This window comes from Zonotrichia leucophrys, chromosome 4A, assembly GCF_028769735.1.
Source record: "Zonotrichia leucophrys gambelii isolate GWCS_2022_RI chromosome 4A, RI_Zleu_2.0, whole genome shotgun sequence".
NCBI lineage: Eukaryota > Metazoa > Chordata > Aves > Passeriformes > Passerellidae > Zonotrichia > Zonotrichia leucophrys.
Genome location: NC_088174.1, coordinates 7156225 through 7179178, shown reverse-complemented (window position 1 = coordinate 7179178; position 22954 = coordinate 7156225). Strand labels below are relative to the sequence as shown.

The following is a 22954-nucleotide window of genomic DNA, read 5'->3' as shown; positions in this document are numbered from 1 at the left end:
CTTGCACTTGTCACATCTATATTAAATTATCTACTTTTTTCATTTTACAAGGGAAGACGTGAGCAGAACATTACTCAGCTGTCAGGATACAGGGCTGTGCTGCTGAGCAGAGTAAAGTGAATATATTCTACAATGCTGCAAATCCAGCACAAAGGTACCAGAGGAGGGATTTGTGTCACCAGTTTTTCCTCCTGTGTTCCTGGAAGGCAGTTTTCAGTAGGCTCTGTTTTGACTGCTTTTTGCTATGATGGTATTTAAACACGATCAATGGCCCTTTCTTCTGTAAAAATAGTGTCTCCTGACTACAGTGTTACAGATAAGGACTAGAAAAATATTTTTAGCTTTCATCAAATATAAACTGACCAATGTAAAGGTACTATGATGACTTATACAGATCCTTGCCTAAATACCAAAGGGTAGTAAAGAACAATCCCTGCAACTCAGATCTTACTATGCTTTGCATGTATTTGGCATATCAGAAAATTAGCAGGTTATAAGAGCATTAACGATGTACTAAGAACATTATCGATATCACATTTGTGCTTCCCTAGGCCATATATATGATAAAGCAGAAAGAAGACCACAGAATTTCCTGATAATTCCCGACTTTTATCTTGAAATCTGACCTTATGATTGCAGACTTTGCTGTAATCAATTTTCCACTTACAGGAATAAACATGTAAAAGAGTCATATATTCCTTGCAAGGACAATTTTAGACCAGAGTGATAAGACTTCCAGGGTTCAAAAAATGCCAGAAAGCTAAACCTGAGTGACAGAACTGTGACCACACAGGGTAGACAGGAAATACGCTTGGGAACACCTAAAAGTTATATTATAGAAAAATAAATGCTGAAAATCGAGATAGTTCCTGTGCCTATCGCTTCCATCCAATACATTTGCATGTCAGCAGTGCTTTTTATGACATTTCCCTGACTGTCAAAGTAGTACTGTACTTCTGGGTATGGCAAGAAGTTGAATGAGAGCTCTTTTATGTGAGAAAGTTACATACAACAAAAATAAAAAGCCATATTACAGTGTGCTAGAAACTTTTCAATGTATGCATGTACTCAGTGTACTGCAGAGTAACATCCCCTTATGCTTACTGCTAGCTGAAAATATCAGAATATAATACCAATCAGTTAGTGCTGTCCACATTTAAACATATCATACAGTTCATCAGACAGAAAAACTGCAGAAGGCAAACAAAAGAAAAGAAGAAAAAGCAAATTTACTCTACTAAATAAGCAAGCAACCACAAAAGCAAAATATCAAATACCAACTCTGAGACATTTTCCATAAAAATACAAACACCCCACCTCTTAACTCTGTTCCTAACTCCCACCCTGGTGAGTCACTGTGCACAAAGAGCTGGACATTATTTGTTTGCCAAGAACATGTTTCATCTAGAATCTGCAGACTGACACCAGAGATGCAAGAGATGCATACAATGCACTTCCCCAGCTCATTTTCAATAGGGGAAAACACCAAATCAGCTGCCAAAACAAGTGCAAATCTTCAGTGTCATCAGAAAGCGCTGAACTCAGACTATGCCGTCTGTCTCGTCTGCTCAGTTTCGTTTCCCCTCTCACAGATTCCTTTCAGCAGTTGCACCTCATGTGGCATTGGGTTACACAGAAGCCTGCTCAGCTCTTGTTTGATCTTGTTTGTTTACCTTAGTCATGTTATAAACACTAAATCTATTTTCCAGCTTATGACAAATGTGTCCATTATTCTTTTTTTCCAGCATCCTAAGCATCCTTATGCTGGCCTCAAAAATGCTGCTGTTTTCTAGTTTCCATTTTCTCCTTTGACAGAAACAGCTACAGAGGTTTATGCATAATTTGGCTTCTAAAGTTAACCAAGCTTTTGCAGTTCCTTACTTGTATGGTGAATATTGAGACAAATACAATTTTTAGCTTTTTTTTTTCAACTACTTTTGTGGAATGAAAATGCTAATTGACAATCTGAGCCCCAACTATGTAATTTATCTCAGCTCGGGCTAAGTTGTGGCAAAATACCTTGAGAAAGGAAAGTAGGAGACAACAGATCTCTACCTCAACCAGATGCCTTTGCTAGGAAAAAATAAACTTCCATCTTTCCAATTAACTGTAAGTGAGGAGGGTCCAGGCTGATACCCACACCCTTGAGCTTGTTAATCTGAGAATGCTGCTGGAACCACCCCATGAATGAATTTGTGGAACAACACTGACAGTGCATCCCTGAACCACCTCCAGCTTCCACCTGTGCCAGTAGCATATCTCACGGATATCTGCCTTTCAACATTTCTCACTGAGCTGTATTCCAAAACTGAGGAGCAGTATTTTCCCTTAGAACAAAGACAGAAGTTACCAGAACACTGTTTGATAAAAAGAACATTCTTCTGTACTGCTGAACATCCTGCACTACTAATAAATTCATAATGAGAATAAAAGGTGTTCAGCTCAGTAGGGAAAGGATAGATCCTTGTACTCCTTATAAATATAGATACATATTTTACAAAGATCATTTATAAGTCAGATCTAATACCTCTTTGTGTCTCAGCATATGCCACAGTTGAGCCAGCCATGCTACACAGAGTAACACCACACCACCTCAGAAGGCTTCAAACTTCTGCCCTGCTTGTTCTTTGCCCAGCCTTTTATCCCCTCCTGTTAATGCACTGCACCTGTGTGCCCTCTGCTCCCTTTGGTGGTTGGTCAGTGCACTGGGCACTCATTGCTCTCAATGCTGCTCACCTGCTGCTCCCAGCTGTAGCCCATTAGGGATGAGGCTGGGCCAGCCCCACTCCCAATTACCACAAACTGTGTGCCTACATCTTTGCACCTTCTGTAGGAGAATATTGGAGACAACGAAGAGGATGTAATTAGTCTTTCTGCCATTTGAGGAACCTCCTACCTACACTCACTATAAGACTGCTAATAACCAGGATTCCAAGGAAAGCAGCATCTTCATCTGCTTTGGAGTATATTTCTATGTATTAGGGTATTTTGAAGGCATTTCAAAGTCACACAGCAAGATCTCATTCCAACACTGACTCTGAGTTCTGTGGCAGCAAGAACTGGACTCTAACATACTGCCCAGTTTACAGAAGAAGAAAACTTTTTCAAAACCTGCTCTCTGAAACATGAATTTGGGTCTTTCTAGTCCTTTACACCACAGCTTGGCAGAGCCACTGGAAAGCAAGAATGCTATGGATCTTCATTATTAGCCTTTTGCCCAAGATGCTTTCCTCACTATTTGATTTTTCTTCCTTTCCATGTTTTTGTTTAGCTTCAGAGGTTCTGCATCAGCTGCTAGGACCCATTGTGGCATTATGAAGTGTTGTGCTAAAGCTCCACAGGCTCACATGACAGTAATTCCCCCCCGTGCACATACAGTGTGGATCTGTCTTGACATCCACCCTAAAATTTCCCAGAGCTTCCCTTCAAGACCTCAAGGGAGATATCTTTACAGTTCATGTGCCTTATCACTATTATTTTCAACAATGTGGTATGTGGAAGTGAATGTCCTGTCCTCACACAAGGGAGAAAGGCAGTAAAACCAGAGTGCCACTGTATGAATTAAGAGAAAGATGAAAAACATGGAGATAATGTTGTTAACCACAGCACCTGACAAAACATAGTATTATCCCTTAAAAAAAGCTCATCTAACACAAAATTCTTGGTGTTTTTATCTCAGCATATAAAATTCACACATGTAGTTATTTAAACTATTAAGAAAAATTAGATGACGTGATACAGGTGAACTACAAATGACAGGACTTTCTATTCTGTCCTACTGACGTTTTTGCTTGTGGTTTTATATCCCACTGTTATTTTTTAGGTCACTTCAGTTGTTTTGGAAAAGGACTGTATTTTTTCTCATTGAAATGTAATATACATGTACTTATTTACCCAGTAAATAATAGGAAGAGTTTCTGATAGTTTGGGAAATCCAATAACATACTGTTTATGAACGCTACTTGAAGTTGAGGAGGGACCAAGAAAAAAACTTAAAAGGAGAGTTTTCCTATGAGGAGAAAACTGGTTTTTAATCTGTAGAACTCCTGACATTGAAAGAAGCTGACTGGAAAGGTCAGAGTGCCACTCTATGTTTGAAGGGCAGGGCCTTAGCTAAAGAGGTACTTAAAGAGAAGGAACTCACAAATCCTGGCAGGACATATACCCAAATCCTAAAGAATAACTGTAAGCACTTAGAACAGCCACAGAAAATGTCAGGGGAGAGGTGAGTGTTCTATATGGATATGCCAATTTTTCATGCTAAAGCAAAGGGGATTTTCTCTTAAAATCCCTCTGCAGGATGTGATGACTTCCTTGTCTGTGTTTGTGACTGAAACTGGTCCATCAGACAAAGAACAGGAGAAAGAGATGATGAACCTCAGCAGGTTAAAACTGCTCCTGGAACTTAAGGCAAGGGGAGTGAAAGACTCTCTTTTTAAGCAGTGATGTCAGATGGAATATCTCTTCCAGAGGATAGCAGAGGTGGTACCTGGAGCATAGGAAGTGATCCTGGGGAAGTTTGGAGTCATGTCTGTAAATTCAGACACAATCCACTGAATGCTGAATTTCAGGAATGGTACCAGAGCTGTACAACAATCCTCACCAGTAGTGCTGCTTGTGAATGTACACATAAAACTACTGTCAGACATGGAACAACACCTTGAAATAGCTGCTTGGTGTCTCCAGAAAGAACTGATTAATTTGAGCAGTTCCACATTCCTGCAATTACAAAACATGCATGAAATTCAAACCCCACAGAAAAGCATGGATCAGAATGTTCAGAAATACTTGGGAAGTGGACAATTACTTGGCCATTTTCTAGAAGTTTGAATTGTAATCTCAATTAATGGAGTGCACTGAGTCATACAATTATTTCACAATATATAATCATCAGGCATCCATCCCATTTGTTTAACAAATTTTGTAAATTTCCTAATGAAAGAAGAAAACAGCAAAAACCCTAATCTAAAATAAAGAATCCACTGCACTTCTCAGTATTACTGCACAGGCCCTCTACCTGCACATCACTGTTTGTATTTCTCAGGGCCAGCCTCCATATCAGGAGGCCGTAGCCAAAAGCACAGCTGTTCTGGATACTCACTGCCAAGTCCTACACTTAAAAACTTCACCAAATTCAGCCCCAAAGCTTCTTAAACAGAGCTACATTTGGTAGTGCATGTGCACAGCACTGCTGGTATCGAGGCGTTTGATATTGAAATCTCACATATGCCCTTCTTTCTAAGATAATTAGTGATTGTAATTTTGTCCCAGGCTGTGCACTGTCTACTCAGACACCACACAGAACCCATGGCTGTGCCATCTGCAAATACATTTGAACAAGGAAGTTTTGAGCACCTGCCAGAAAGCAGAATATCAGCAGAAAAATACATTTACTCAAAGAGAATGAAAATTTGCATGGCAGCAAAAAGAAACCAAACATTGCCATCACCATTATGCTGCTGAAGTGCTATTGTAAATGTGCAGTGATTGTTTGCTCACTGACAGCAAACAAGAAGCAGGCTGCTTGTGTGAGAGCAGGACACAGTCTCTTCAAAAAGAAAAGGATCTTGTAAAATATCAAGTCAAACTGTTAGGAAATGGATCTGTCCATTTTTATTTTTTAAGTGAGAAAAATAAGTGGGTTTGGTAATTAAAAAACCCCAAACAAACCAATCAATCAAACAACCAAAAAAAAAAAAAAACCCAAAAGAAAACAAACCCAAAGCAGGCTTTTCCCTGGAAGTTCCTGTGAAAAACTGTATTGCCCTTAGAGCTTAATTTTTTTTATTACCATCTATAATTGTTTCCCAGGGTGTAATCACTCACATGTAGCTAGAACAGTACTGACTGGAGAATGTCTCCTATATGGGCTTTATTTATTTTTTCCAGAGAAGGGAGACAGAGGCCTGAAGCCATGATTTTGTCTTCATTCTGTGTGCAACATATCTCAAGGACAGAGCACTGGACTGTAAACAAAAGGGACAGCTGTAAGGTCATGAACATTCCTGGAAGCCTATTATACACAAATACAATGTGGAAAGAATATGGAAATCAGACTGAGCTTTAGCAATATTCATTTTATGCAGAGTTTTACATGTTTCTAAGAACCCAAGCTATTTCAAATTCTATTAGATCTTTTGTGTTGTATCATTTAATGTATTACAAAGCAGCTTTAGCTAACAGCAGAGGTGGGGGAGAACTACAAATCTCACAGCAGAGCATAAAATAACCTTATTGAGTCAAAATGTTGTCTTTTTTGGAACAAAAAGTAACCCTTTATAAAAATGGGAGTTTCAGTGCTAACTGCACTACATGGAGACAACCGAGGAAGCATGAACAGGAAAGAGATAAGAAATGTTACATATGTGTTGTTCTGGAGGTTATATTATTCCTACCATCTTTCATTCTGCTTCTAGGCTGATTGTTTTACACTTGTCCTTTAAGTAAATAAAAAATAATAAGAAGGAGAAGGCCCTAATATTAACAGCTTCATGACCCCAGGAAAGGTCAGAATTCGGGTTTTGTTTTGGTTTGGGCTTTTGGGTTTTTTTCTCCTGTGCAGGGTAATATTTTCAAGACATGTTTTTCCCTGCATATTGTGCTTACACAGACTTTTTGGTGGTGCTCCAATAGAAAAATGTCTGCATGTGCAGTTCTAAAAAGCTTTTCAGCAATGTAAATTATTAAAGACACAGGGACTGAAAACCATACAAATGCAGTGAAAAGCAAAATCCCTGTTGACTGCTGTACATGACTGAGTTATGCATTGCTCTCTCCTTATCTTCATTAAAGTTTGCACAGGAAAATCATTCTCTGTGGTCCCTCTTCTGTGTCAAATGCTCAGCCACATTCTATGTCCAAAGCACTGCCTCCTCAAGCAACACTCACTAATTCATCAACTTAGTATGGGGACTAGAGTCAAATTAAATGGATACTTCTAAATTCTTCAGCTTTTGGATTATCACATGAGGCTCTTGGCACTGCAATTGCATGAATGATTACCCATGAATTCTCACCCATTATTTTACTGGATAGTATGTGCCAAGAATGACACAATGTCAAATTAAAAAATATATAAAATCCCTCACCTGCTCCTAATAACTCCCCCTTCCTACCTAATCCTTTTTTTGCCTAAAAGAAGAGATAGGCCTCACAGTGAGCCCTGAAGGTCAAAAATCTTGCATTCCACTGGAGAAGCAAGAGCAGCAAATTCCACAATTAAGAACTAATATAGGAATGTCAGAGTCTCACGTGATTTCAGCAGTTGTAGTTGAGGTTCAACTCCATGCATGAAAGCCCTGCCTGTTAAAAATCAACACAGCAAATTGCCCCTACAAACAAACTGGAGGCCTACTCCTCTTACAGATGGCAGAATCATACTCTTGAATATTGAGCTAATATTTATTTGTTGCTGCAGCATCAAGTCTGTGTGACAAGCATATGCCAAAGTGCCAAGAACCTCCAAAGACAGCACCTCTTCTGTTCCTCCCCAGCTAACAATTGGCATAAGGAATACAATATTGTTTCTGTAAGAGCTGAACAGTGAGAAGTGACCTGCATAGTCTTCGACAGACGGAAAATCACAAGCAGAAAATTCATTTCTCACTGAAATGCATTTCTCACCACTTTTTTCCCTCTGATACCATTATAATAAAATATTTTCTATTCTAAGGAGGTCTCCTGAATCCCACACATCACAGGCAGAGGCTAAGCGTTTTATTGACACTTTCTCCTTTAACAGCTACTCAATCCAATGAATCTGGCTATTCTACCTGCTCTGCACACCCCCAGTAAAATGTGATCAGTAGATAAATGGGAGAGCAAGAGGGAGGAAGCAGCAGAGATGGTCTCAGTGCCAGCAGCTATCAGCTAGGTTTGTGTGCCATTAGGAGACAGAAATACAAAGTGCTCTTTCTGTATGCTCTTCTTTGTATTAAAGCAAAAGCTCCAGGGAGTAACTTAAAATCAAAGGCTGACAGGGCACAGTGAATCTGAACAGATATAAGACAGCTGGGGAAGGAGCGGCACACAGGTGCAGAGTGGAAGGAGGAGAGGAAGGAGGAGATGTGGATACAGAAATAAAGTTGAGCAGTAAAGTATAAATCCACCTCACCCCTTCATCTTGTTCCAGCAGATTCTGGCAAACAGCGAAGTTTAGTTATTTTGGAGTTTTTCTGAACTCTGTTGAGATGCAAAAGGGCTTTCAGCATGTCAGAGACATATGTTTTCCGTTTTTATATTTTTTAATTGTTCAAATACATTTAATGAAACCAACATAAGCAAGCATTTGGAACTCCCTGCTAATATACAAAAGTGCTGAGGCAATCTGAGTGGATCTACTTGCAAAGTAGTTCCTGTTTTATTTGCTTTCCGTGTTAAGAGTCCAGTGCCACAGAGGACTTGGCAAGCCTACAGTGTTCAGTGTTTATCATGAGGAACTGGCTTTTTATTTCTTCCCAGGACACAATGTTGATACAGAGTGAATTCAGTACTGAAACAATGCCTCAGGATGACATTAAGAGACACGGCTGTGGCATATGAAATCTTTCAATATTTATTCTGTTCATATTCCCAGCAGTAACACTGTAGTTAATAAATGCACCTGAAGTCTCCACTAGAATTTTTCATTTCCCATTCTAAGCTGTTTTAAAGTGCTCCTGTGCACTTTACAATAGTTGCTCTCTTTTGTCACAAACATCATATCTTCTTAAGAATGGAAGAGTCTGATCCCTGTAGATCCCAGAATTACCATATCCTACATATTAATCAAAGTTTATGAATCTACTTAAGATTATAAGATTAAAGTAGCCTAAAAGTTTAAAGTATAAATAACCATGTATTTATTTTTAAAAAGAGCTGGAACATGTTGGCAGTCTCAGAATTCACACTATTTTTTTGTTGGGTCAATAGAAAAGGATTTTCTCGGCTGATATTTGAAACAGACTGCTGCTAAATCCTATGCAAAGTCTGGAATGTATCATGCCTACATGTGCTTACATTTTTTTATAACACCAAGACAGCTTAATTACACAGCATCACTTATTTATTTATAACTGTATTACTTTGATGCTCTGATGCCTATGAGATTCCAAAAATCAAGTGCAGCTTTAACACAGGTACCTGCTTGTGGCTCTAAGTACCTGAACAGCAGAGAACTGGACCACCTCAGCTCATCTCAGGAGCTCAGTCAAAAGCAGTGTGACCAGCACATCCAGGGAGGGGCTCCTCCCCTTCTCTTCTGCCCTTCTGAGACCCTGCCAGGAGCTCTGCATGCAGCTCTGGCACCCTCAACATAAGAGAGACCTTGGAGTGAGGTCCTGAAGATGCTCCAAGACCTTGGAGGAGGCCCTGAAGATGCTCCAAGGGCTGGAGCTCCTCTGCCATGGACACAGGCTAAGAGAGCTGGGGATGTTCAGCCTGGAGAAGAGAAGGCTCCTGGCAGACCTCAGAGCACCTTCCAGTGCCCAAAGGGGCTGCAAGAGAGCAGGGAGGGACTTTCTGCAGGGGCATGGAGTGACAGGACAAGGAGGAATGTCTTCAAACTGCTAGATGGCAAGTTTAGGTTAGATATTAGGAAGAAATTCTTCCCTGTGAGAGTGGTGGGGACCTGGTACAGGTTGTCCAGAGAAGCTGTGGATGCCTCATCACTGGAAGGGTTCAAGGCCAGGTTGGATGGAGCTCTGAGCAATCTGGTCTAGGGAAAGGTGTCCCTATCCAGGGCAAAAGGTTCAGAATGAGATGGTCTTTAAGGTCCCTTCCAACCCAAACTATTCTGTGATTCTATGATGATTCAATGATTTCATGCATGGAATATGCAGGCCTTACTTTGCATCATACTCCATATTATGATAAAAATTAAAAGCATAGACTAAAATCCTCTCTTGTTTTAACTAACATACCTCCACTTGCTTCTGTGGAGCAATGCTAAGTGCTGAAGAACTGGACATATTTTAAAATTCCTAACGAAAATTCACTTCAGGTTTCACCATGGGGATCACTGAATGCTGCATCAGTGTGTGGGCTGTATGTGAACAAAAGGGTTTTCTTTAATATATGCTGAAAATGGAAACTATCATTAGTGATGCTGTTCTGACTGTGAGGCATTTTTCAGTGACAACTTTTACAAAGAGAAGTGATCTGGCCTAACATTGAATTCAGGTGTTTTTTAAGCACAGGTCCTACATAGAAATCCAATGACTAACTCAGTGTCCTACCTGCACCTCAAAGAAACATATCCACATGAGGTGTTCACCACATCTTAGTGCAATATTTATCCTGAAAAAGCACTTAGGGACTTCAACACATACATGTGGTTATTTGTATAACATTAACCGGTAAATGTGTGGGGATCACTTCACCCTGAATGAACTAAAATCATCCTTTAAACTGAGCAAAACAAAAATTTCAGAATAAAATTTCACTGGGTTTTAGGAGCTGAGGAATACTACAAATTTAAATTACAACTTGGTAAAAGGTAATTGTCCTTGAGGAGATGTTTCCTCTAAAAGCAGTTCCTATCTTTAAAAAAATGTCATATTATAATCTCTAAAATATATGTACTTAAAAATTTAAAAGACCGTTTAGTAAGAACTTCACATGCTCAAATTCCTCATTTACACTGTAAATAAATAAAAAAATGGATATATGGTGAATTTAAGTCAGGACAAAAAAATCATGTAAACATGAAAGGGCAATCTGAAGAACAGACAACTTTAAGAAAAACTTCTGGCAGTTCTTATTAATCAAATATAATCATACGTCTTCCATTTGTTCTTTATCACTGTGAATATGAGTAGACTCAATATCCCATTTTTACAGACCTGTCATATTGCCAAGCAAAAGACAAAATGTTATTAAAAATGGGTTCAAAACCACTGCAAGATCAGTGGATTTACCAACAACTGCAAAACAACTTACATTTAAACTCTTATTACACAAAACCTCAAAAAACTTAGGTCCTGCTTAGATTAACTGGAAAAATACAGAATAATGTGAAAATATTAATAAACCTATTCCAACACACATCTTTAAAAGAAGTTCCATGGTAAAGACATCTGCTTGTTGTGGCAGTTCTTTTCTCTGTTCCTATTTAGACCTTTATTACAGGGGCTCAACAAAATGCCAGCTAATGAATGAGAATCCACTTTATTTTCACCAGTTCCCCCTTGATCAGTCCTATATATGAATATAGTATGTTTTGCTTTCATATAAAAATATCAACTCTGCTATATTCTAGTCACACAGTGATTCTGGTCTTCTTACACCTTCTTTTTAACTAGGTACACAAGCTATTGTTTTAATTGAACAAACAGAACTGTTAACTCTAGGCTGTTGTATTCATTAACCTGAGATCTAAATACAGGTTTCTTTAGCAAAGTTTCTATATCTATCACCAGAAATGAAATGCGTGCAGACTTCACATGTGACTTTCCACTCACTTTCAATCTAATAAAAATAGAATCCCTAAGTGTTTGAATGTACAGTTCCCACTTTGTTTCTAAATTTGGGCCATTACTTTAAATTATTGTTTGAAGCATCTCTCCCTAAAGGAGATCAGAAGGAAAAGGGACAATGTCTAACTGTAAAGTCGTGATTGTGGAGGAGTTTTCTTTTACTCAGTGCTCTGCAAAAAGCTGTTTTGTGGCATTGCAGAATGCCATGATTTGTTGCATCTTACTGCAAGGTGAAAGGAAGCCTCATCATCTGATCACCACTGTATCTTTACAAGCCCTGAAGATAAAGTATGGAAAATCTATAACTGCAATGTTATGTCTGTTGCTGCTGCGCTCTTTATTAATCAATCAATGCCTCTCAACAAAGCTCTTTCAGCCTCCTCCTGTAGCAGTTAGACCTATAATCAGCTAGACAAAAACAGTTCAGAGATGCATCCTTTGTGCTTCTATGTAATTTACATACACTAAAAAAATCCCTCAGCATGCTATTCATAACATATTATGTAGTATAGAACACACCACATTATGTGCTATAATCACAGCCATTACTTAAATTGGCTAAAACGTTTTTTTATATTCTGGAGTAAATTTCACTATTAAGACCAAATGGATTAGATCATTGTTTCCCTATTTCCTCTGTAAGTAAAACACAATTGTTAAATAAGTCCCTGACCTTCCTGTGCATGTAAGGTAGGATGAGAGTACTGTTAGAGAAATGACTGTTGTAACAATTTGTAAACATTTGCACCTGATATACAGACACCTTCTGGCTAATTTTTAATAATGAAATTTTTAATTTGCTGAAACCGAACCACAGTCATCAGTGGAGCAAAAAGCATCCCATGCTGCATGGATAGGAGCTTCAGCTGCTGCATTACTGTGCCATTTCAGACACTGCTGTCCTACAGCACAGATCGATTCACTTGCCTTTGCTTCACCACGGTTCTCTAGGGACCTTCTCACCTGCGTTTAGCCTGGTCATTTTCATCCCCTGCTGTTTTATAAAAAATCAGATTTGGAAGAGTTAGCACTGCACCTAGTGACTGCACACTGGATTTTACTTTGCTTTTTTTGCAGGTGAATAGTCCAGAGGGGAAGGAGCCTTCATTTCCCCAGCTTGCCCACCTCGTGCAGCCCCTGCACAGGAGGGTCAGCAGATCCACAGCGATCAGAGCTCTGGGTCAGCTGCACAGAGGCTTGCAAAGAAAGTCATCTGTTAAGTACTCAAGGAAAGATTTATTTAGAAAGCTTCCGTAGGAGGCCAGTGATGTGGATACAAAGGGTGACAAGTCCCAGGTGCTCTACTTGCTTTCAGGGCAGCAGCAAGGTTTACAGTGAGCTGGGCTGCTCTGGAAAAGAGGCAGGTAGAAGCTTGTTTGTAGGTACTTTGTCTGACTCTCACAGAAATGTTGGGAAGCAATGAAGTTTTACTTTTGGTTAAAAAAACATATAACACTTGTATAAGCTTCTCTGAAGTGTCAGCACTGTAAGAGATTATTTCAGTCCCACTAAAATCAAACATCTGGCTGTTAGAGAAGATGAAAGTACCTCAAATAAAAAAGAGGATGTTAAAGCATTACAAGAAATGTATCTCTTATACAAACCAAACTATAATATGCTGTGGTCACAATGTGCATTATGATCTCTTCAAACAGCTGTTCAGGCATTTTGATAAAAAAATAACACACAAGACTTGCCTAAAATTTAAATCCCTCTTTGTATAAATATATTTATTTTCAACTCCTTGAAATAAGTTGTGATGAAATAGAAAGAAAAAAGCTACAACAATACAAGAGTTAAGACCAAGAGAGAGTTCCTTCCTCTGTATTTTCATATCCCACTTCCCTTAACAGTACCTGAAAATGTGATTTTGGCTGGTTCCTTCAAGAAATTAATGGTGGAACATACTCTTACCAAAAGTATGAATTCTTAGGAACCATCATTGGCTACAAGTGGAATAATACACATTCAATTTGATTTTTTCAGCATTACACTAAGGCCATTAACTGAGTTCAAATCCACACACTCCATGAACAGATAGTAAAAGCATGAATCACCAGGCTAAAATCTAATTCTCCAGACACCAAACTTCCCAGCATCACTTATTAGCAGATACAAAGCAAAAAAAAATTTCACCCTTCAATTCTCAAATGCTATCTATCATAATTTTGATCTTCAGTGACAGAGATTACTAGAGAGCACACCCCACAGAACATTGCTCCTAAGCATAAATTCAGAATTTGGGCAAACTGAGACAACATCCTCTCTAAAATTGCTAAGCTTCCCTTCATTACCATAAAGTCTTAATCTCAGTTTTGATCTGAATGGGCCAGAATTTTGTGGAGGTCTGAATCCAGTTCTCTACTTTGTAGTTGAGGTCTGTATTTACTGATGCAAATACAGCACCTGAATTTTGATTCAATGTAATCTATATATCCATGTCATGTTCACAATACAGCACGGGCTGTATGGGGAGGTGTGGCAGTAAGACTGTCCCTGAGGGTGAGCTATATTGGATGTTACATGCTCCAGAGAGCTGTATCCCCTAGCATGGCATCAAACACACAACTGGATTAGCAAATCTCACTGGACAAGTCTGGAAACCACAACAGATGCTGGCAATCACAGAGACAGCGTTGGAGTGCAGCCTCACATATTATCCTCACCCTTGGTACTGTTATGTTGAATTTTGACAGGGACTGACCTTTCAGTCAGAAAGAAGATTTTTTCTGTTTGTCTGCTATCAAATAAATAGGTCTTAACATGTACAATATTTTAAGAAAGATATCTAGCTGTGTCAGCTCTCTATACAAGCAAAAAGCCTTCTGCCAAAATAAGGTGACAGAATTAAAAGAAGATCACCTCTCTCAGTTATGTGATTACAAAACAGAGAACCTTTACAGCAGAATGTGCTGCAGGCCTCAGAGGTCTGCCATCACTCAGAAGTTAGCTGGGAATTTTAGATTAAATTTTTTCTATAACCTTCTTTTGTCAAGTATCAGTACACTTTGCAGTTAATACATGAATCAGATTGATTTGCCAATTTACCTGAACATGGCACCACAAATGTGCCTTCTTTCTGCTTTTATTTACTTACCAATCTGAAATTGTGGTATACTTCTGCAGGTGTTTTTATGATATCTACAGCTGGATGACTTGTTGGCTTCTAACAACTGACTAACCTAGTTAGAACTCTCCTTCAGGCTTGATGTTTTTCAGAGAAGCTAACATTCTTCCTTTTCCAGTCCCCTCTAATTCCCTGTTCTTTTGTCACCCCCTCCTCAAGACTCACCTTTTATCCTCCTCTCAGGAGCAAATGGTAACAGAATTTATATTCAGCATTTTGTCACATGGCAGACATCTATTTTTCACTTGTCAGACTGGCCAAAATTAAAGCAAAAGCATATTAGTATTTAATCAACTAATGCAGATTCTCTGAGTGAAATCATTGTCAAAAATGAGTACAAAAATACTTGAAAATTATTGAGGTAAGAGTACTCAGGCTCGCATAACAAGGGACAAGATTTCTGCATATCCATTAAGGATTTTTTAAAATAAACTGCAACAAGGCAGAGGATGGGGCACAGCTAAAAGCACATTGGAAAAATCAATAGCCATAAACAGCAGATCCTTTTTAAACAAATCTATCTGTAAAAAGAAAACTGAAAGTGAGTAATTCTTTATCCTCCAATAAACAGCTAAAAATTTACATGTGCTGCCAGTTTGAATAGGACCTACCATGTTTAATATATTCTGGGTTATATTTTGCCCTAGATGAATCAATTAGAGGCAGCCATTCCCCAAGGTGAAAATATACATTAAGAGGAAAAGACACCATGCCAAACAACCTTACATTTATTTAAGTAGTAGTAGTAATAATAGCAGTAGTGGTGTTTTCCCTTGCTTGCAATGAACGTAGGTGGATTTTATCTCCAATGAAACATCAGTGTGAGATGTAATAGTTGTAAGAAACCAGCTGACACTCTTCCCTGTTTGATAACACAGAGCTCACTTTTCTCTTATTGATTCTCCCACATAAGTGACCTGTATGGAACATAACATGCTGGTTAGATTATGCTCCACAATGCTTGAGAGGGAGTGAGCCCAGTAAGCAGAAGGTTCCCAGCTGCATAAACAATCATACCCTGCTTACTGCCTGATACAGAGTGAAACAGCTGTATTAGCCTTGGCAGAGAATTATTTCAGACACAACTGCACTTGATTTATGTAGGGGATCCATGAGCATAAAGTCGGACTCGAATTTCTAGGAGCTGATATGGTCAGACTCACTTTGTCTGCTGCTGTGGGCAACCAAGGTAAAGAAGCAGCAGCAGCCTGGACTGGATTGGACACTTTTGCCCATGGTACAGTTAAGTCCTTTAAGAGAAGATGGTTATTTTTCCCTTTTGTACCAAAGGCATGGGTGCAGTACCATCTTTTCTTAGTGATGAAGAGATCAGAAGGGGTTTTGATATTTGAAGATACACAAATGTTTGAGTGGATGAGTTCTGACAAACTCCAGCCCTTTAAGGACCCTGTCCTCGCAGCTCCACCCCTGCCATTCTGCTTTCTGTCCCCACAGCTGTGCAGTCATCTCGAGATGACACAGCACTCTAACTTCAGAAATGGCCAATAAAACCATGAAGCAAAACTTTGTTGTCTGTCCAGCCACCCTCTTCAAGTTTATGAAAGCAGGTTTTCAGAGCTGACAGTTCTTTTTGTTATTAATAATGTCTCCAGGAGAACAGGGACACATGTGACTAAATTGTGAGAACTTTTCTTACCTAACAGGGTAACACGTTTTTAAGGAAGAAAAGTAGTGGTATTTACTCTCTTACAAGACTATATACTAAAGCTAAAAGGACATAAAGCAGAAAATGTAATTTTAGTAACTTCTGTAAAGTCTGTAAAAGCAACAGAGCCAGGCATCCTTTTGAATTTTAAATAAACTACAAAGAGAAGTGTTTTAAAGGTCAAAGATTGCAGGAAAACAAAGGAGTTCAACTTCCAATACACACTGCCTAAATGCACAAAACTTTATATGTCTAAAACAAAATTGAGTTAACAGGGTGGGGAATTTGGGTTAATCTCTGTATTCCAGGCATGAATTAACCACAAAAAACCACCACAGAGTGGGTGAAGCATTTGGAAGTATTAGCTGCTCGCAGAGAGAGTACACTGAACTCAGTGGCTCAGTAAACCTGTCCCACAAGGCAACTTCTTTGTTCCCTCACACAAAGCACATTTAAGCACGTTTTTATGCAGGATTCAGGATTTGGTTCCGGTATTTTAAAAGTGGTAAAATGTGTGTACCATGTTGAATGCCATCCTGAGAGTCAGGAGTCCTGGCTTCTGTTCCCAGGTAAATTCCCCATTTCCATGTGATCTCAGGCTGGTCACCCAATCTTGCAGTCTTTCAGTCTACCAGCCTGCAGTATGGGTTTAATGGTATTTGTCTGTGTGAATAAGATATTTTAAGACCGAGCATTTACAGCAAGCTTTAAGAGTCTCAGATGAAAAGTATTACATAAATCCAAAGGATTTAATGCTTAGGAAGATGAAACATGAAATTATTTTCAGTTACTTTAACGCATTGACAAGAAGAGTTTTTAAAACCCATTTTGTTAAATTTGAACTTATATTTATGAAAAAAGGCTTTTGGGGTAAAGTTTCTAATTCTTTTTTGATTACCCATTTTTAACAAGTTTGCTTCATTTGCAGGAATGGGAGAGAAATTGAAATGAAACTGTGAACCAACAAAAGTCAGAATATATTGTAGATGTGTACAAAACCTACCAGTTTACAACCTGCAAAAGCTTCCATTCAAAAAGGAAGGCAACCTGCCACACACTGCAGAAGCAATCCATTTTGATAAAATGCATGTCTTTGTGAATCATAAGCAGACTTTCCACAAAACTGTCTCTCTTTTTCTCCTGATTCCCTGCAGACGTGTGCAATTTTCACTGCCTGTCAGTTTATCAAAAAGACCAGAGCATCAAATTTCAGCTCTGGATTGTCAGGTCTGATCCCTATTTCCTTTCAAATTCCAAAATACTGACACATTGATTGGAGTTCATAGTGTCAGACAACAGCACTTAAGAGACATTTTTGCTAAAATATAGCTTCTGATCTATCTTTTATGTTGGGTTGGAGTTTTTTTGTTCCTTTTGCAGCCTCAAGAGTATTGATCTGGGACTCATTTATATATGATTTTCACCAAGTAGAAAGCAATTCGCTCAAACAAAACAGTTCTTTTGTGTAACCTTTTAAAAGGGGGCCCATCAGAGGGGATTGATCTAGCTTATTTAGCTTGCCAGGACATCCCCCTCACACTTCCATGAATTGCCTGGATTTTTAAGTTCCCAAATGCAAGTGAGAAAGATCTATAACAAGTGCTCAGAGCTACACAGAGTGTTCAGTGTATCGCAAAGTTCTGGTGTCGTAACAATGTGTAAAAGTTGTGACCCCGAGCAACAAACATTTTTATGTACACAGAGAAAAACACTGAATATTATCTGTAAGGCATCTTTAGCAAATGCGTTATCAGAGCAGATTTTCTCCATGAGATAATATCTAGGAATGTCTCAACACAGTGTATTGATTTTAACACAGGGCTCTCTCTAAAGTGTGCATCTCTGAGGTACTCAAAGAGTCATCCTGTCTCCTGAACATCTGCCCTTTCCCACTGGAGGCTGTGACACTGTGCTGGACACTGCCCACACCTGTAATTCTGAGGCAGGAGCAGCATCTGGGGTACTGCAGAAGCTCCACAAATTGCATAACAATGAATTTGAAGCACTCTAATTCGCATGTACACTGTAATTTAATGTAAATGGTTAATTTGATTCTCCCTCAAGTGTGGAAGTCAGAGAGTGCTGCAGTGTTTCTCCAATTTCACTAACTAAGCTCACTTTCTTCCCAAAAGTGCACGGTGAGGGGGGGTGTTTACTTCCTCCCTCCCCCCAGCAGTATATTTAGTGATTTGTGCAGATTGTATGGATTTGGTTGTGATGCAGAATGAAACGTTTGTTTCTGTCTTCCCCTTCAGAGAACACACTTTCCCTTGTTCAATTTTTCATATTTAAACCAAGAACCCTTCAAGGGTAATCTTTCTATATAAATATACATGTGTGTTTTTAAAAAGTGTGCGTGTATATATATGCACATACACAAGTATTTTGATCCAATAATCACCTTTTTCTGGGATGGCCATAGAGGGAGCACAAAATGAAATACCTGTTCCACCATACTCTCAACTAGGCACCTCCTTTCAGGGACAAAAATCGTCAGGGCTGTTGTTAAACTGTGGTCACACGTGGGAGAAAGATGGACAGGGTAACACTGTTTGTACTCACTGAATGAAAACTTGCAGAAGCTTCTCCATAAAGTTTGAAAGGAACGAGGAGTAAGTGGGAAATTTTACAGAGTTTGAACTGAGACTAGTGGTTCAATGAATAAGCAATCCTTAGAACTTCCAAAGATTAAATGAAACCCAAAATAATATAAAATAGATCCACTAAATTATTTATGTTAAAGAAAAAAATTCTTATCTAAAATTCTTTGCAAGATGTCTACCCCCTTCAAGAATGTTGAATGAAAAGTTACATGAACTTTATAATATTCATTCTTAAACCTTTTCATATCTGAGCTGTGATACAAAAAGCTTTTGCACTACCCTTATAATTAATTTTCTATTCGTGTTAATTTCAGAAACCTTCAAAACATGTATATTATTTAAAAAAAATACTAGGGAGACAATCACAGTGGGGGAGGAGAAAACAATACAACATTATATCTGTTCTAATTGGTAAAACCTTAAATTTCCAAAAGCAGAAATGCTTTTGTCAAGCACCTGAACACAGAATGGAGGAAAATACTCCACAGGCAGCTCAGACACATCATGCAGCCAAGGGAAAAGATGTATAATTAACTGAAGAGGAGCCTAAGAAGTTGTGCTGGCAGCACAGAGCTGGTGGGAGCCGGCCCTGCGCGGGCGCTGCAGCGCGAGCACAGATCTCCTTCTGCGGGAACTGACCTACATTCATCACACGAGCTGGAGCTGCTGCTGCTCCCCTCAGCAAAAGGGAGCTCTGTTCTAAGGCTTCCAGAGAGCACTGGTTATATCCAGACAAGACATGTACAGAACAATGAAACCATGAAAAGTGAATATCTAATTACAAGGATACATTTATTGTTAATACACAGTATTTGTTTATTGTGTACTCATTATAGCACATACTTATACAGCTACATATACTAGCTAAAAGAGCTGGTTTTCCTTTTGAGACATAAAGGAAATTGTAAAACCTATAATGACTAGAAGAAATCCTTTTTACTTTTTTTGCAAAATACTTTGCTTCTATGTGAATACGGGATCGAAGGATAAACAGATGAGTGACAATAAAGAATATGTGCTATGATGTTCTCCCTTTATTACAGAACCCTGTCTTTATGGAAGTAAATGAGTACTTTACCAAAAAGGTAAAAATGCCTTTGGCTAAATGAGGGATTGGTTATGAAGTTTTCAACATTATTACTTTTGATCCATTAGCACCTGAAGGCCAAGCCAAGATCAGTGTAGAAGTCTTGTTGACAAATCATTTACAATTTAGTTAATTAATACCAAAAGAAAACCAAGGCACCGAGAAGCTGAGTGACTTGCTAAGGGTCATAAAGTAGTTCAACAGCAGGGGCAATAAAAGAGTCCTGGTTGACTTTCAGCCCATTTCCCTTCCCACTGTGCCTTTCACCCTGCAACACACAAGGCCCAATTTTCTCCATGTGTTACTTAGTCAGATAAAAGTATAAACTGGTACAAACAACATGGAATTCTTTCTACTGGAATGAACTGGCATTGGCATTTCATTTCTGAGAGGATTTCATCATTTATCTTTCATAAAATGAAAAGGAATTCCTTGTTACTCAACCCACAAAACAAGAACAAAAATTAAAAACAAAAACCAAAACCAAACATTTCCAAAGATCTAAAATATTTCCAATGCCTTTTAAAAAGAAATTGAGCAGAAAGCTATCTTTCACAGTTTCTTAATTCTTCATGTCAGTTCTTCTATAATCAGAACCTCATTACTGTTAAATTTTGAGAGAAGCAGGTATGGGAAAGCTATGAAAACTCTCAAACTATGAATGCCCTCAAACACAGAAGACTCTTCTGTCAGCATGAATACACATCTGTGGGCTGGGATGTGAGATCTCTGCAAAGGCATAAAGCAACTGAATGTGAGCTGGTCAAGAAGTCAGATACTCTTATTTTTAGGGAGATGAATCAACATATGACTCAAATATTGTGCAGAAACAAAACACACAAAGTAAAACATGCCCTCAACTCCCCTGGAATCACCATGGTGAGACAGAGCTCCTTCTTTCTTCATCAGCTGTCATGAATTGCTGTTTATGTGCAGACCTTCTATGCCATCTCAGCATCCACTGGCAGAGCCCCTTTTCCTCCCTGTCTGTCCTCCAGTGCAGAGACAGACAATTTTTCAGATCTGTTTCTAGTCAGGTTATGGTAAGGCTGATCCAGCTTCAGTCAGACTCAGGTTTTGCCTATACAACTCTGAGCAGTGCAAGACCAAATCCACCTGTGAGAGAGGTTTCTGTACAAAGCCAGCTGTGCTCAGAGCAGGCAGCAGTGCTGTCAGCTGCCCATGGAAACTCGCAATCAGCTGCCCATGATGCCTCTCAGGAATGGGCAGTGAGCTGGGCAAGTGGGCACAGTGCCACGCCAACAGATGGGCAGGGGTCTGAGGCAGCCAAGAGAGTGTGTATGTGTGTCAGGAGAGGGTACTTAGGGCAGGATTCCCATGGCTATCCAGCCTAAGCCTGCACTTTGACAAAGGAACGCGCCATTGCTAATCCAGCTCAGGGCTGGATTAAGTAGCAAGGAAAAAGAACAGCTCCTATCACCACTTGGGACTCAGGATGGCTGGGTGGCTGGAACAGAGAAAAGCCTATTGCTGCATTTGCTTTTGTCTTCTACCACAACACTCACATGGGAAACTATGTTCTGAGTGGACAGGATATGAAAACCAGGAGCTGCAGCCTTCAACTGAGAAAGAGCTTTACTTCCTCTTTTTAATATACATACATATAAGGAATATTCCTCTTGACAACCTCCTTATTCATCTGAGCAAGAATGTGAAGTGCCAGCAATCATTTCTCTTTTTCTGCTGTACTTTGGTTATGCAATATTGGGGATAACTGCAATGTAAAACACACGCCACACATTCCACTTACGTTCAACTTACTCGATTTTTCCAGTCCCTGCATGGAATTAATGTGAGGTATTGCAAGGCAGAGGTGTGGAGCAAAATCTCCATTGATGTCGAAACCTAAATTGAGTTAGAAGTGAACATTTTGGGTCCAACCCTACCCTATTTTTCAAAGTAAATCACAAAACAATCAATAGGATCACAGAGGGTCAGGTAAGGGCTGGATGTGTAGCTTTAGTAACCACAGAAGTGATTGCCTACATTTAATTTGATGTAATGCATGCATAAACTTTCTGAAAAAAATATTGTAAATAACCAAATATTCAATAATCAGGACTAGTTATACTTAGATGACAGCATTTAGTACTTCTAGGTCATTCAGGATAATGGACTTTAAATAATTTCCATTACACTTCTAAGAGGCAAAGAGGCATTATCACCATACTACATGTAAAGAACTGACACCACAAGCAGCTTTAAGGAGTTGGTTACTTTGGATGAAACAAGTGGCAATGGTGATGGATTTACAAGGAAGTTTCTGGTTCCTAATTTTGTGACCAAACCACTAGATTTCACCTAAGGTTTTAGGGCCAGAAGAAGCAATTTTTGCTAGGACTGCTAGGATTGTAGCTAATATAATGTGTATGCTATGAAGAAAAAGCAGTCATTCTGAAAATTAAAAAAACAACAGGATTTGATTGACAATGACATTTGCAGGGATGCTGCACAGAGGAATAGGAAGCAGAACAGAAAGGGACTGCACATCATTTGCAGACCTTTGCAGTCCTTTGGGCTCACTGAAAGCACAGAGCCTAGCAACTAAGGTCACTGTGAATAGGTTTGAGTTTGAATGCAAGTATTTAAAATATTTTTAATATTTATTATGTTCATAAGACAAAGTTATGGTTTTTTATTATTCTGCTCGATAGGGTTAGAAAAAAATTACATTCATGTTCTCACCAGTATGTAAATCACCACATTTGCCTGAAGAGTTCCCATGACTTTTCTGAATTTCGTTGCATACCCTTAAAAAAGCAGCACACATTTCAAGAATGAATGAATTATGTTCTACTATATTATATGATTTTTTAAAATCATCCTAAATTTGACATGCTGCCCTTTCACTTACATCTCCTTCAGTCAGAAAAAAAAGAAAGAAAAAAACTTGGTTTTAATGAAAAAGGTGCAGTGTAGGAATCCTCAGTTCTATTTAGAAACTCAACAATCAGGCTGTATTGGAGCAGCAATCTTTTTTTAGTGAATGATACTGAT

The 22954-nt window shown here is 38.9% G+C and overlaps 1 protein-coding gene across 3 annotated transcripts in view; it reads right to left on the bottom strand.

Annotated features, from left to right (window-relative positions):
• The window catches only part of MAMLD1 (mastermind like domain containing 1), a 243387-nt gene that overhangs the window by 185352 nt on the left and 35081 nt on the right, over positions 1-22954 (bottom strand). For 2 of the 3 annotated variants that reach the window (XM_064713258.1, XM_064713257.1), the window contains exon 1: positions 2528-2637. The exons of the other annotated variant lie outside the window; for it this stretch is intronic. The gene's annotated coding sequence lies outside the window, so the exon portion shown is untranslated. Of the gene's footprint in view, positions 1-2527; positions 2638-22954 lie in introns of those variants that run through there. 3 annotated transcript variants of the gene reach the window in all.